At 42.9% G+C, this 16,133-nt stretch overlaps 1 protein-coding gene across 2 annotated transcripts in view; it reads left to right on the plus strand.

Annotated features, from left to right (window-relative positions):
• The window catches only part of LOC124721771 (sodium- and chloride-dependent GABA transporter 1), a 399,373-nt gene that overhangs the window by 341,473 nt on the left and 41,767 nt on the right, over positions 1 to 16,133 (plus strand). The window lies entirely within an intron of this gene.

The following is a 16,133-nucleotide window of genomic DNA, read 5'->3' on the forward strand; positions in this document are numbered from 1 at the left end:
ATCCTCACCAACCTGGGCCTTCATAAGCATACAATCCTAACTCAAAACATACCCGACAGCCTTCACTCCTTTCACAAAATCCTTGTACTCTGTGACCACAACTTTCTGAATGTCATGACTGCAATAGAAACATGTGCCCTTCAACAGTTGGAACATCGTCCTGAGCACCATCCGAGGAAGCTGTACCAGCAGTTACAGCAGACATGTACAGAGCAGGTCCCAAAGGCAGCCTATCATTGATCTGATGGTGCCCCCCTCCCCTCACCATTTCTTCTTGTAAATTTATTTTCATTTTAATAATCTCTCATTCCCTCCCTCAACCCATTAGCCATTTTGCCTGAAAATGAATCAGAAGCAGTACAGCTGGAATTCATCAACATGCAAAACAATGAGACACTGTGAATTGCATTCCTTGGAGCAAATCAGTTGAACTGCTATCACTGTGTTGATAGAAACACTTATAAGTTACTGGAAGATAATGCATTAAGATGTGCTAGTCTCTTTGGGTCAATTTATATACTGAGTTGACAAAAGACATGGGATAGTGATATCCAAATATACAGATGGTGGTAGTGTTGTGTACACAAGGAATAAAAGGTCAGTTCATTGGTGGAACTATCGTTTGTACCCAGGTGATTGAAGTGAGAAGGTTCCAGTGAGATCATGGCTGCACAACAGTGATTAACAGCCTTTGAATGTGGAATGATAGTTGGAGCTAGACACATGGAACATTCCATTTTGTAAATCATTAGGAAATTCTATATTCTGAGATCCACAGTATCAAGAATGTGCCAAGAATGCTACATTTCAGGTATTACCTCCCACCATAGGCAATGCAGTGGCTGACGACCTTCACTTAATGACTGAGAGCAGTGACATTTGTGTAGAGTTATCAGAGCTAAGAGGCAAGCAACAATCTAGAAAACAACCACTGAAACCAATGTGGGATGTATCATAAACATATCTGTTAGGACAGTGTGGCAAAATTTGTCATTAATTGGCCATGGCAGCAGTCAATTAACACGAGTGCCTTCGCTAGCAGCACGACATTGCCTGCAACACCTCTCCTGGGCTCATGATAGTATCAGTTTGACCTCAAATGACTCAAATACAATTGCCTAGCCACATGGATCCCAATTTAAGTTGGTAAGTTGGTAAGAGCTGATGGGAGGATTCAAGTGTGGCATAGACCCCACAAAGCTCTGGACCCAAGTTGACAACAAGGCACTATGCAATGTGGTGATGGCTCCATCATGATATGGCCTGTGTTTACATGAAATGGATTGAGACACCTGTTCCAACTGAACCAATCATTGACTGGCAAATCATTACGTTTGGCTACTTGGAGGCCATTTGCAGCCATTCATGGACTTCATGTTCCCAAATAATGATGTCCTGTCACCGGGCAACAGTCATTTGCAATTGGTTTGAAGAACATTCTGGACAATTCAAGCAAATGATTTGTCCACACAGATCACCTAACATGAATATCATCAAATGATTATGGCACATGACTGAGAGGCCAGTTTGTGCACAACATCCTGCAGTGGCAACCCTTTTGCAGTTATGGACAGATATAGAGACAGCATGGCTTAGTATTTCTGGAGGGGACTTCCAATGACTTGTTAACTTCTTGCTGTGTCAAGCTGCTGCATTATGCCAGGCAAAAGAAGGTCCAACTTGATATAAGGGAGTATCCCATGACTTTTGTCACCTCCGTGTATATGTAAATGAATTTTACACGTAATGAAAATTAACAAATAAAAAACTAGCACCCACTTGACAAATGACAACTTAGAGTAATTTTGCACTTGTCTAAAAAAAAATAATAATAAAAATAAATTAAAAAAACTGAGCCAAACATCAAAGCAATTGTGAAATCAGTGGAGTCTCAGTTTTCAAATTAAATTTTGTAAACTTTTGTGAAACAGATGATGTGAAGTAATTATATATTTTTTGTGCCCCTTGCTTGGTTATGGTGAGGGTTTTGAGGCCCACCATGCCTCACTGACTTATTCCACCTTCCACATTCCCAAAAACCTCCTCCATCCTCCATGAAACACACTGCTCCTGAGCACCCACCCCATAACACTGTTATGAACCATGCTGCCAAAACTCTGACTCCTGTAGAAGTGTCAGTACGCTCTAATGGTCTCACCTTTAGTGAAAAATCCAGTTTCTACCATGCTAGACTTTTAAAGGACTATCTTTCCTTTACTCATTCTCTGCAATGAAAACATTTTTTCACCTCACACCTCACTGACAACAGCCAACCAAAACCCCACAGAGAACTTTGTTTAAAACAGTAGTCTTTCAGGAATTCCTCACTTCTAACTTATCCTCATCTTCCTTTCCTAGATACTTCCCAGTGCATCCAATGTCATTTCTGTGGATTACACAGCTGAAACCAATCCAGATCTTAATGTCCTTTCCACAGACAAAGGCTCCACCACAGTGGCCATGAATCATACTGACTATGCCATTGAGGGTCTCTCATAACTTGAAAGCTCAACCACATCCTTCACAAGGGCTTTGCCTACCTCTCATCATGCCTGAGATGAGGAATATTCTAAACGAAATCTTACCCACATTACGCAATGTAGTGTTCCATCACCAAACCAACCTACAGAATGTCCTTCTCCATCTCTGTTCCAATCCTGCTTCTAATCCTGCACCCCATGGGTCATTCCTCTGTGGTCGGCCCACGTGCAAGAGTGCCGTGCACGCACCTACCATCTCCCTCCTCTCAATTATGTCCCATAAATATTTGATGGGATTCATATTGGGTGATCTGGGTGGTCAAATCATTCACTTGAATTGTCCAGAATGGTCTTCTAACCAAATGTGTACAGTTGTGGCTCGGTGATGTGGCACATTGTTATCCATAAAAATGTCTGAATTTCTTGGGAACATGGAGTCCATGAATGGCTGCAAATGGTCTCCAAGTATCCAACAATAGCCATTTCCAGTCACCAATCAGTTTAATTGGACCAGACAACCCAGTCCATTCCATGTAAGCACAGCCCACACCATTATTGATCATACCACCAGCTTGCACAGTGCTCTGTTGATAACTTGGGTCCATGGCTTCATCGGGGCTGTGCCAGACTCAAACCCTACCATCAGCTCTTACCAGCTGAAATTGGGACTCAGCTGACCAGGCCATAGTTTTCCAGTTATCTACAGTCCAATGGAAATAGTCACAAGCCCAGGAGATTCACTGCAGATGATGTGCTGTTACCAAAGGCTCTCGTGTTGGCCGTCTGCTGCCATAGCCCTTTAACACCAAATTTTGCCACATTGTCCTAATGAATACATTCATGATATATCCCACATTGTTTTCTGTAGTCATTTCACACTGTGTTGCTTGTCTGTTAGCACTCACAACACTACATAAATGCCGCTGCTCTCAGTCATTATATGAAGGCCATCAGCCACTGTGTTTTCCATGGTGAGAGATAATGCCTGAAATGTGGTATTCTCAGCACACTCTTGACACTGTGTATCTCAAAATATTGAATTCCCTAATGATTTCCAAAATGAAATGTCCCGGGTGTCTAGCTCCCACTACCATTCTGTGTTCAAAGTGTGTTAGTTGCTGTCCTGCAGCCATAATCATGTTGGACACCTTTTTACATGAATCACTTGAGTAAAAATGACAGCTCCAACCATGCACTGTGTATATCTTGAGTTCAAAATGGTTCAAATGGCTCTAAGCACTATGGAACTTAACATCTGAGGTCCTCAGTCCCCTAGACTCAGAACTACTTAAACCTAACGAATGTAAGGACATCACACACATCCATGCCCAAGGCAGGATTCGAACCTGCAACTGTAGCAGCAGTGCAGTTCCAGACTGAAGCACCTAGAACCGCTTGGCCACAGCGGCCGGCTATACCTTGCATACATGATACTACCGCCATCTGCATATGTGCATTTCACTATCCCATGACTTCTGTTACCACTATGTATTCACTAATGCTAGTATTACTTTATAATTTTGACTTGTTCTTCACAACTAAAATGAGAAAAGAGTACACATGTTGTAAAGCTACTGTTTGATAAAGGACTGTATAATATGTTAGATACCAGCAGTAGATACTTTCACTGATAAATATTATTACTATCATTTCTGCAATTACTGTCACAGCTACAGAATGTGCATTTCATATTGATGTTTTTAACTACAGTTGGGATGGGAGTTTTCTTACATGCCTGGTATATTATCAAAGAAAAGCAAAAACCTGGTCTGAAATCTGCATGTGTGTAAGTGAGACACATACCAAATTGTGAGATATGAGTAGAATAAAATAAGCTCAAAACAAGTTTGGAATACAATAGATCATGAGTGGATAATGCTTTGAGTATACAAGTTCTGTAGAACATGTAAACACCTATGATTTGCACGTAGATCACCTCTCTGATTCTCATAAAATGAGACTTGATGCACTTTTGATGAGTGAGCATGTGAATAATCCTGTATAGCAAGAAAGTAGAGCCACAACACAAATCTATGTTTTAGTGCATTAAAATTAAATAAATAGTTCAAATCCCATATCTATTTTGTTAGTGAGCATCTGGCCAGCATTTTTTGTTTTTCAGTCAGCCTGCAAAGATACTAACCAGTAAGTCTCATATGAGATCTTTCTTTGCTTCATTTCATCATAGGTAACAACCAAGGCTAGCAAATTTTTATTATTAATGTACATGATACTGCAGATATTTAATTTAAGTACTTTGAACAGTCATTTATTTCAATAACTGCACTGAAATAGTTGTGGGCAATTTATAGTTTAAACTACCATAGTGTTGATATATAATAGGAGGCTTGCAAATAACTTCAACTCACAGAGATTTTACTTCAACACAGGTTTATGAGTGTCAAATTTTTGTAGATCTACATTGGTTCTTCAACCCTCATTTGTCCATTACACTTATATATAGATTCACTTTATACACCTTTTTTTTTTACAAATTGACAAAAGATAGCTCGATTAAACTGTCAATAATCATATTGGAAACAGAAATTTTAGGTAATGTTTTTATCAATTAACAAATGACATTCTTTTGTTTCCCTATTAATTCAATTTTCTTTAACAACCTTATTTCCTGGCTTCTATTTTATGAGCAGATTTTTGGGTGCAAAAAATTCTCTCAAATATTCTGTAAAAGCCAATAATTATGCCAGAAATAAAATTTTATAATTGAAATATTATAGTAAATAATGTAGTTTTCTAGAAAACTGTCTGCTTTATAAAAGCAGGAAAATCAACTGAGCTACCCAAGCACGATTCATGCCCCGTCCTCACAGCTTTACTTCTGCCTGTACCTCGTCTCTCTTTCAGATTCTTTATTTGCCATCCAGCATTATTACAAACAATAGACTTAAAGGAGATATCAAGGTGGTAAGGTAATGACCACGGTTCTCTCTTCTAATCATCAATACTTTTATTACACGACAAACATACAGGTCGAAGGCTAGGCCGGAACTCAGGTCCCAGAAGTAGACAAAAACAAAGATCAGCTCGAAGACATAATATACATATGATGTTCTGGCCTATCAGTCAATGGATCGATGCCACACAGCCCCCCCCCTTCCTCCCCCCCCCCCCAGCAGTATGGAGTACGTGCCTGAAGGTGGGGGGGGGGGGGGGGGTTGGCGAGAGTTCAAGTGGGTTACAGTGAGTTCCTCCATGTCTAACGGCACACGCAGTGTGGGAGGAGAGCGTGGAGCAAATCCTGGAATGCTGATGCTGAAGTCTTGAAGCGACGTCGGTGGTCATAGTTGTCGGCCAGTGCGGGAGTGCTGGTGTGGAGGGGTGTCGTCGGCAGGGAACCTAATGATCACCTTTCCACTTGGCATAATGTAAGCATGTAGGTTGCCACACGTAGCACTTCAAGAGATTTTGAAACACTTCACTACACACTGTGACACACCACCTAACGAGTCACACGTATCGTCACACGCAAGCAGCACTAATGCGGTATCACCACTAACGACAACAGATAAACCACAAATGTCATTAGGATGAATGTGGGTAGAGAGCTCATAAGTGGCACCTGCTAATGGAGAGGTATGCTGAGCCGGTGGGGTGGGGAAACCGTAGCATGGTGAGGGCGGTGTGCTGTGAGTAGAGGGGTGAGTGTCAGATGGTGAGGTCTGAGTGGGCGTGGCAGGAACCTGTGGGCTGCACCGGTTAGAAGAGTGGCGTGGTGTGCTGTCGCATGAAGATGGAACTTTTATATTAGAGCCCTGGGAGCTGGGGCCTCTGCTATGGGAGCCGGGAGGCGGAAAACCCCAGAATGAGTGTGGGCTCATTGACGGGGCCGGTGTAGGTGTGAGTTTACTCGAATCATGAGCAGAGAAAGAAGGCTGAGGGTGGCCAGAGAATGTGGTCTCTTCAGCAGTGGGTGAGATAGGGAAAAACTCGGTGTGAGCAGGTTTAACCCTGTTGAGGGAGACAGTCGTTACTGAGCCCTTAATTACAATGTCCATTGTGTTACTGGTTCGTTTGACAACTCTGTATGGGCCTGTGTAAGGGGGCTGTAATGGGGCTTTTACAGTGTCATCACGAAGGAACACAAATTTGCAAGTATCAAGCGCCTTGGGAACATATGTGTGCAGCAGAATGTGGCTGGAAGGGGGCGGGGGTTGAAGCTTGTTACAGTGTAACCTCACCCGTTCTACCAAGGACGGCAGTTTGGACGGTTTGGCGACTGGAGTAGGAGCAACAAGTTTGCCTGGCAGTGTAAGGGACTGGCCGTAGATGAATTCAGCCACTGAGCCTTTAAGGTCTTCCTTGAAAGTGGTCCACAAACCAAGTAAGACGAATGGCAGGGCTTCCGTCCAAAGGAGGCCATGGCAATGTAGGGCTGCCTGAAGCATCCTATGCCAATGTTCCACGAGGCCGTTGCTTTGGGGGTGGTATACTGTTGAATGAATTTTCTTGATGCCGCACAGCCTACATAGGTCAGAAAACAAGGCAGACTCAAATTGATGGCCTTGGTCGGTTGTCAAGTAAACAGGGCAACCAAAGTGTGAAATCCAAGTGTCTATGAAGGATCGTGCCACTGATTCAGATATAATATTGGGTAGGGGGGCAGCTTCCACCCAACGAGAGGTTCTGTCTATAATAGATAGCACGTATCTGTAACCCTCGTAGAGGGTGAGGGGGCCCACCAAGTCGATGTGAACGTGCTGGAAGTGACTGGGAGGAGTGGTGAAGCTGCTTAGTGGGGGTGATGTGTGCCGTGAAACTTTATTTTGTTAGCACAGAATGCAGGCACGGGCCCAGGCTTGGCAGTCATGCCGCATGTCACGCCAGACGAAGCACTCTGAAATAAGTATGGTAGAGGCCCTCACATCTGGATGAGCTAGATTGTGTAATTTGTCGAATACTTGTCTCTGTAGAGGTTTGGGTATGAAGGAACGCAGCGTACCAGTTGATTCGTCACATCAAACCTCGCCTACGAAACTGGGAAAGGCGGATCGCACAGGTTTGAGTGACGAGCTGTGACCGGAAATAAGGTCCATAGTGTCAGTATCGGCAGACTGCAACTGAGGCAAGTTAGAGAGGTCTATCAGAGTTGTGAGAGCACCAACACGAGACAAAAAATCTGCAACCACATTATCTGCACCCTTGATGTATTGTACGTCAGTATAAATTGTGATATAAAGTCCAGATGACGGAAGTGTCTAGGTGGAGGGACAGTCAGGGGGTTCTTTACAGCAGCAACCAAAGGTTTATGGTTGGTTAAAATGTAGAAGTCCCTACCCTCAACCTTGGCACGAAAGTGTTTCACAGCCTCGTAAACTGCCAAGAGCTCCCTATCAAAGGCTGAGTACTTTTTTTTGAGCGCCATTGAGCTTCTTAGATAAGAACTGCAAAGGAGAGGTAGTACCTGCAATGGTTTGGCTGAGGACAGCACCTACTGTGGTATCACTGGCATCCGCAGTAATAAAAGATGTAGCATCCGGATGTGAGTGGGCAACAGTCACTGTGTTTGCAAGTAGGTGCTTCAGTTTGTCAAAAGCTTGTTCCATGGCAGGGGTCCAGGGGACCAGGCGGATACCGGTCATATTTTTGCCAGCAAGGGCTTCTGTTAGGGGAGCCTGAACCTCGGCTGCAGCAGTCAAAACAGGTTTGATTTTATCCTCGGGAGGAGTGAGGCCCTTAGCTGACACGATGTAGCATAAGAATTTTACCGAAGTGTGGTGCAACTGGAGCTTCTTATTACTCAGTTCAACACCGGCAGTGGTAAGAGTGTCTTTAACCATCTGCAAATGTTCCTTGTTCTTTTGCAAAGTAGGACTGAAAATAAGAATGTCGTCCAAGTAAACGAAACAAAAATTCAGATGAAACAACACCTTGTTTATGAATCTCTGCCAAGTTTGTGCAGTGTTTTGGAGGCCAAAGGGCATGAACCGGTTCTGGTAAAGGCCGAAAGGTGTTGTAACAGCTGTCTTTTCAATATCCTCTGGTGCCATCAGAATTTGATGATAGGCCCTCCTATGGTCCACTACCGAGAAATATTTGGCGCCTGCAAGAGCGTGGTTTAAATCCACGATGTTAGGAACCGGGTACTTGTCTATGATAGTATGAGAGTTCAACTTAGTATAGTCGCCACCCATATGCCAGGTGCCATCACTTTTTATGACGAAGTGGATAGGTGAGGCCCAGCATACGGCAGATGGTTCGATGATGCCGGCTGTTAAGAGATCATGTATTTGTTCGCGAGCCACTTTCATGAGTTCTGGCTTGAGACAGCATGGTCGGCGGTCCATCTTGCAAGTGAAGTTTGTGGGCGATACCGTCTGTAACCGCAGAAATGTGCGATGCAGTACACGAGGCAACTGTCTGTGGTATAGTGTGCGTGGCAGCCGCTAGGCTGGGTTGTGGCGAGGATGGCGAAAGTTTGCCTAAGTGTCAACTGTTGGGTGGCTGGGAGTGGCAAACAAGTGAGCTACGCGAAACAAAGTTGGTACACTGTTTATTAGTAACCGAAGGCACCGCTATCGAGCTTGGTGGCAGTAGCAGGCACGAATGAGCAGCAGAGGCTCATTTGCGCTGCTGTCGCTGCTGCACAGGCAATTGCATTGAACGCCGCCACGATGCCTTACAGGAGAATTCGTCGCCATTCTAAACAGACAGTTTATAAAACGATCGAGAACATCGAGTTTGCCACAACAGCTGGAGACAAGAAGAACCGCATACCAGTTAAGAGTGTTGCTGCTACTGCACTTGACGACGGACCTTGTGTTTTCTGTGGTTGTAGACTTAATTTTAGTATTGACATTAATGATACTTTCGACCATGTTAATGTTGGCTCACTGTAGCCATTGTATGTAGAGGTACGGGAGTTCCTAATGTACCAGGACTTGGAAGTTTTGTTGATAGAGACATTATTGCCTATCATTCGTACCATATGGCAGAACTTGCTAATAAAGACTTTGGTAAATCTGCTTATATGTCGCCTTCTGCATTGTCTTTGTATACTCGTAATAAGAGAAAAATATCTGTAAATGAGTCTGCGCCTGGGAAGTTAGCTGCCCAAGCGAGGAGGGGGATGAATGTGCACTCAAATTAACACAGTTAGAGCTGGCGGGAGTGCGGACACTGTACAGTTTATGTGGCACACGGTCACAAATGCACTCGGGTGTGAGAACACTGTAGTGGCACCGACTAACCTTGTGTGTTGCCGAGGTGTCGTCTGCTGCAAGCTGCCGCTGTGCCGAAGATAACTCGTTACTTAAGTTGTTGAGGCAATGGCATAGCTCAAGTTGTTCCAAGCGCAAGTGTGTATACTCGACACGCTCTGTGAGCCACTTATTTGTCCATGACAAGAGCTCGGAGGAGGGGTTATTACACTTCCTAGCCAGGTGGACCTGTTTAACAGTACTATTGACACTTGACGAAGCACACGGGATGTGTTCCTGTGTAGGGTGGTAAATGAGGTCAGGCCACAGTTTGTGGTGTCATGGAAAGTCGATGCCCAAAATCGTATCGTCGATGTCAGCCACCAGGAAGGGCCACTTCAGGTTGCACTCAGGCGAGAGGGACACTGCATATGAAGTAGAACCTAAGCACGACAAACTAGATGAGTTTACAGCACGTAGGACAGTTTTGTGTAGTCGGATCTTTTCGGTAGCAAGACGAGATGGAAGTAGGGCCAGCCGCGGTGGTCTAGCGGTTCTAGGCGCTCAGTCCGGAACCGCGCGACTGCTACGGTCGCAGGTTCGAATCCTGCCTCGGCCATGGATGTGTGTGATGTCCTTAGGTTAGTTAGGTTTAATTAGTTCTAAGTTCTAGGGGACTGATGACCACAGATGTTAGGTCCCATAGTGCTCAGAGCCATTTGAACCATTTGGAAGTAGGGAAACATCTGCGCCCGTGTCGATGAGAAACTTTGTGCCAGAGCTCAAGTCGCAGACATAGACTCATCCATTCAAAGCATTAGTGTTGGACACAGAATGGAGCATGGGATGGCACCTGTTGTTTACGTCGCAGGAGGTGGCGCCGCTGCCTACCTGACCTGCGGTTGAAGTTTGCGTAGGAGCACGGCAGTTTACAATTGCGTGCTTGTTCCCCGAATTTTGCATGGAAGAAACAGTATCTATGGGCGGATGTCTGCTCCTGCGAGAGGTCAGATGGTGACGGCACAGAATCTTCCGCGGAGTCAGATGTGCTGTTGTTGTGTGGACGTGAAGTAGCCGGTAGTGCGGCGAGCTTGACAGACTTAGGTTTAGGGGACGTCCACGTTGGGGCCCTGGTTGTGGTTGGAAACTGGTGTAGCTGCCGGACTGCTGGGCATGGCGTTCACGTAGTAGAGTGGAGTAAGCTCAGTCGGCGGTGCGCAAGCGTTCACTATTTGGTCTATCTTCGTAGGCAGAGATGGCCATTTGGACAGACAGAGGCAGCTTTTCCGTCCAAATCTCGGTGAGCGTGGCATCTGGCATGTCGCATTCACCGACAAGAAGTCGAAGGCATCGCCACAGCTGGGAGGGAGATCTGTCGCCGAGGCATTCTTCATAGACGAGCTGTCGAACATTTTCACTTTTTGTCTTGGAGACACGTTCCAGTATTGCTTGTTCAGCCATAGCATACTTCTTGTTCAGAGGAGGTGACTTAACCAGGTCATAAATTAAGTTGACATGGTCATGGAGGTGATTCATGAGACATGTGAAACGGTCGTTGTCATCAAGTATACAGACACTGAAAGTTTGCTCGACCAGGTTGAACCAGAATTACAGGTGGGCAGGTTTGAATGCCGGAAGTTTTGGTAGATTCGACGAACTGGCGGTCGAAGAATGTGGGCAATAGTACCTGGAGGGGAAGCAAAATCCATTAGCAGGAAGCCTGGCGTGGAGCGAAGCGGGACCGGTTGTTGCGGCGGAAGGTCAAAGTGGTCACGGCGGTTGCTCGACAGGTTATTATGCAATTGGTACTCCACATCTGCAGCAAAATTGTCCATCACAGAGTCACTGATGAGCTTGGTGGAACCTGACGTGCTCAAATTACTGCACTGATGAACACTCGGAGTAACAGGCTGGTGAATGTCATTCACGTAGTGTGCAACTGGCACGGAGTGATACACATGTGGAGCTTGCACATTCAAAAAGGCGTCCTGTTGTGGCACATTATGAAAACTATGCTCCCCACTATTTACAGTACTTGCATAAAAGTTCGGTATCAGTGTGTAGTGGTTTCTTGTACTGCTGGGCAGCGAAAACTGAAGCACTTCGGGGCTAACAAAGCTGGAGTCGGAGACTACTGGTATCATGTTCAAAATCACTGCACCTGACGAGGTCCTTGGCTCCTCGAGGCTATAGGACTGCAGAAATTCACATCAGGCACCAACTACAGCTGGCATGCTTCAATTTAGTTGCTGTTGTAGAAGGCCATTGTGTAGCGGATAAAGGTCCATGCGGAACGCGGAAGCAGGCGCGGTAGTCACTTTGTACTCGGTTCAATGGATTATTCAAACTTCGGGTTCACCACTAAAGGAGATATCAAGGTGGTAAGGTAATGACCACAGTTCTCTCTTCTAATCATCAATACTTTTATTACATGACAAACGTACAGTTCGATGGCTAGGCCGGAACTTGGGTCCTGGAAGTATACAAAAACAAAGATCATCTCGAAGACATAATACACATATGATGTTCTGGCCTATCGATCCATGGAGTCATGTTTAGACAAATTTTTATATATTTTATTTGTCATGTACTTAAAGCTATTGGTAGTTTTTGCTAATCTATTTTGTGGCAAGAACAGAAGTACAGATCCTCGTATTGTAGTCGTGCCTTTGATTCATTACTTTTTTTGCCCAGAGTATTAAATCATACCTTAAAACAGATTGAAAAAAGCAAAGGATGCCATCCCTACATTATTAAATGTCACACAGTACATCAGCCTCTTCAGCAGATATGTAACTACTGAAAGCCTAACCACTGTGTGTTCAAGATGAGAGTTCCATGTTAGTTTATTGTCAAGTATGATACCTAAAAATTTTACTTTTTTCTATTCTTTCAGTCTTTGATAGACTGGACCACATATTCTGGGTCTTTTTCTCATTTAACAGTAGACCATTCACATTAAACCATGATACTGCTTTTTTCTTTTGCCAAATTCATACTACTAACAAGGTCATCAGATCATAGTCCTCAGACAGAAAAGTTGTATCATCTGCATACGTAAATGTCTTCACGTCTATGTTTCCTGATAAGTCATTTATATGCACAAGGAATAGAAGTGGTCCTAATTTAGATCCCTGTGGCACTCCATATTGAACCTCAAGTGGTTTGACAAATGACTTCCTAAACTCACCAATTGCTTCCTTTTATTAAGGTATGATTTGAGGAGTTTCAAACTTTTGTCACATATTCCATAGTACTCAGATTAAGAAAGCAAAACAGAGTGGTCAACACTGTCAAAGGCCTTGCTCAGATCACATAAGGTTACCTGAACGTGAGCATGGTCCTCGAATGCTGCTAAAACGTCTCTTACTAAGAGTTCTGTGGCTGTATAGTTGACTTTTCTTCTCTGTAACCAATCTGTGATGTACTCAACAGATCATTTAGTTTGAGGTACTCGTACATCTGCTGACGCATTGTGCCTTCAAAGACTCTGGCTAGTTCTGAAATAAGAGAAATTGGCCTGTAGTTTGCTGTATCAGATTTACTGCCCTTCTTAAATTAGATTAGATTAGATTTACTTTCATTCCAATTGATCCGCAGTGAGGAGGTCCTCCAGGATGTGGAACATGTCAGAGAAACAACAATACATGACAAATATTTACAACTAAAACAAATAAGCCAAAGTACCATTCCACAGGTCCCAAGTGGAATGATCGTCATTTTTTAATGAACACTATATGAAAGTCATTTTACAAATACTAATGCACTGAATTTAAAATAAAAAAGTTTTTTATTTATTTATAAGGTAATAAACATGTAATACAACTACTATAATACTTATTTACAATGAACACATTACTGCACTGGAATGGTGCAGAAGTTAGATTGTACTTACACACACACACACACACACACACACACACACACACACACATATTTACAATGAACACATTACTGCGCTGAAATTGCACATAAGTTATATATATATATATATATATATATATATATATATATATATATATATATATATATATATATATATATATATATATATATATATATATATATATATATATATACAGGGTTATTACAAATGATTGAAGCGATTTCACAGCTCTACAATAACTTTATTATTTGAGATATTTTCAAAATGCTTTGCACACACATACAAAAACTCAAAAAGTTTTTTTAGGCATTCACAAATGTTCGATATGTGCCCCTTTAATGATTCAGCAGACATCAAGCCAATAATCAAGTTCCTCCCACACTCGGCGCAGCATGTCCCCATCAATGAGTTCGAAAGCATCGTTGATGCGAGCTCACAGTTCTGGCACGTTTCTTGGTAGAGGAGGTTTAAACACTGAATCTTTCACATAACCCCACAGAAAGAAATTGCATGGGGTTAAGTTGGGAGAGCATGGAGGCCATGACATGAATTGCTGATCATGATCTCCACCACGACCGATCCATCGGTTTTCCAATCTCCTGTTTAAGAAATGCCGAACATCATGATGGAAGTGCGGTGGAGCATCATCCTGTTGAAAGATGATGTCGGCGCTGTTGGTCTCCAGTTGTGGCATGAGCCAATTTTCCGCAGGCTACGCGTGAAACTTGCCAGCACACGTTCAACCGTTTCTTCACTCACTGCAGGCCGACCCGTTTATTTCCCCTTACAGAGGCATCCAGAAGCTTTAAACTGCGCATACCATCACCGAATGGAGTTAGCAGTTGGTGGATCTTTGTTGAACTTTGTCCTGAAGTGTCGTTGCACTGTTATGACTGACTGATGTGAGTGCATTTCAAGCACGACATACGCTTTCTCGGCTCCTGTCGCCATTTTGTCTCACTGCGCTCTGACGGCAGAAACCTGAAGTGAGGCTTCAGCCGAACAAAACTTTATGAGTTTTTCTACATATCTGTAGTGTGTCGTGACCATATGTCAATGAATGGAGCTACAGTGAATTTATGAAATCGCTTCAATCATTTGTAATAGCCCTGTATATAATAGAGGGAAACATTCCACGTGGGAAAAATTTATCAAAAAACAAAGATGATGTGACTTACCGAACGAAAGCGCTGGCAGATCGAAAGACACACAAACAAACACAAACATACACACAAAATTCAAGCTTTTGCAACAAACTGTTGCCTCATCAGGAAAGAGGGAAGGAGAGGGAAAGACGAAAGGATGTGGGTTTTAAGGGAGAGGGTAAGGAGTCATTCCAATCCCGGGAGCGGAAAGACTTACCTTAGGGGGAAAAAAGGACGGGTATACACTCGCACACACACACATATCCATCCACACATATACAGACACAAGCAGACATATTTAAATGTGTCTGCTTCTATCTGTATATGTGTGGATGGATATGTGTGTGTGTGTGTGAGTGTATACCCGTCCTTTTTTCCCCCTAAGGTAAGTCTTTCCACTCCCGGGATTGGAATGACTCCTTACCCTCTCCCTTAAAACCCACATCCTTTCATCTTTCCCTCTCCTTCCCTCTTTCCTGATGAGGCAACAGTTTGTTGCGAAAGCTTGAATTTTGTGTGTATGTTTGTGTTTGTTTGTGTGTCTTTCGACTTGCCAGCACTTTCGTTCGGTAAGTCACCTCATCTTTGTTTTTTTTATATATATATATATATATATATATATATATATATATATATATATATATATATATATATCAGTTGGTTTTACTGAGAAATTCATCAATGGAGTTGAAGCAGTTGGCCACCAATAAATCCCTTAAGCTTCTCTTAAACTGAATTTCATTGGTTGTTAAGCTTTTTATGGCTGCTGGCAAGTTATTGAAAATGTGTGTTCCTGAATAATGCACACCTTTTTGTACAAGACTATGTGACTTTAAATCCTTGTGAAGATTATTCTTATTTCTAGTATTGATTCCATGAATTGAGCTGTTGGTTTGAAAAAGTGATATATTTTTAATGACAAATTTCATTAAGGAATAAATATATGGGGAAGCAGTAGTTAGTATCCCTAGTTCCCTAAACAGGCTTCTGCAGGATGTTCTTGAGTTCACACCACATATAACTCTTACTGCATGTTTTTGTGCCCGGAAAACTTTAGCTTGGCTTGATGAATTACCCCAAAAAAATAATCCCATATGACATTATGGAATGAAAGTAAGCATAGTATGTCAGCTTTTTCATTTTTATATCCCCTGTGTCTGACAAAATTCGCATTGCAAACAGAGATTTGTTAAGACGCTTCAGCAGTTCTGTGGTGTGCTCCTCCCAGTTGAATTTATTATCAAGTTGTAATCCCAAGAATTTAACACTGGAGTTACTTTGGATAGTTTGAGAGGATCAGAAAAACCCTTCTATGAGCCACAAGTTTATAGAATATGTTAATGGTGCGGCAATTTAATGTATTATTTCTTTCAATGGATTGTTTGACATATTAAAAATATCTGTACTATAATAATTTTTCATTTCTTTGACAATTATAAGAACTTCATCTTGGCATACCTCTTTG

The sequence above is a fragment of the Schistocerca piceifrons genome, chromosome X (genome assembly GCF_021461385.2).
Source record: "Schistocerca piceifrons isolate TAMUIC-IGC-003096 chromosome X, iqSchPice1.1, whole genome shotgun sequence".
Taxonomy (NCBI): Eukaryota; Metazoa; Arthropoda; class Insecta; order Orthoptera; family Acrididae; genus Schistocerca; species Schistocerca piceifrons.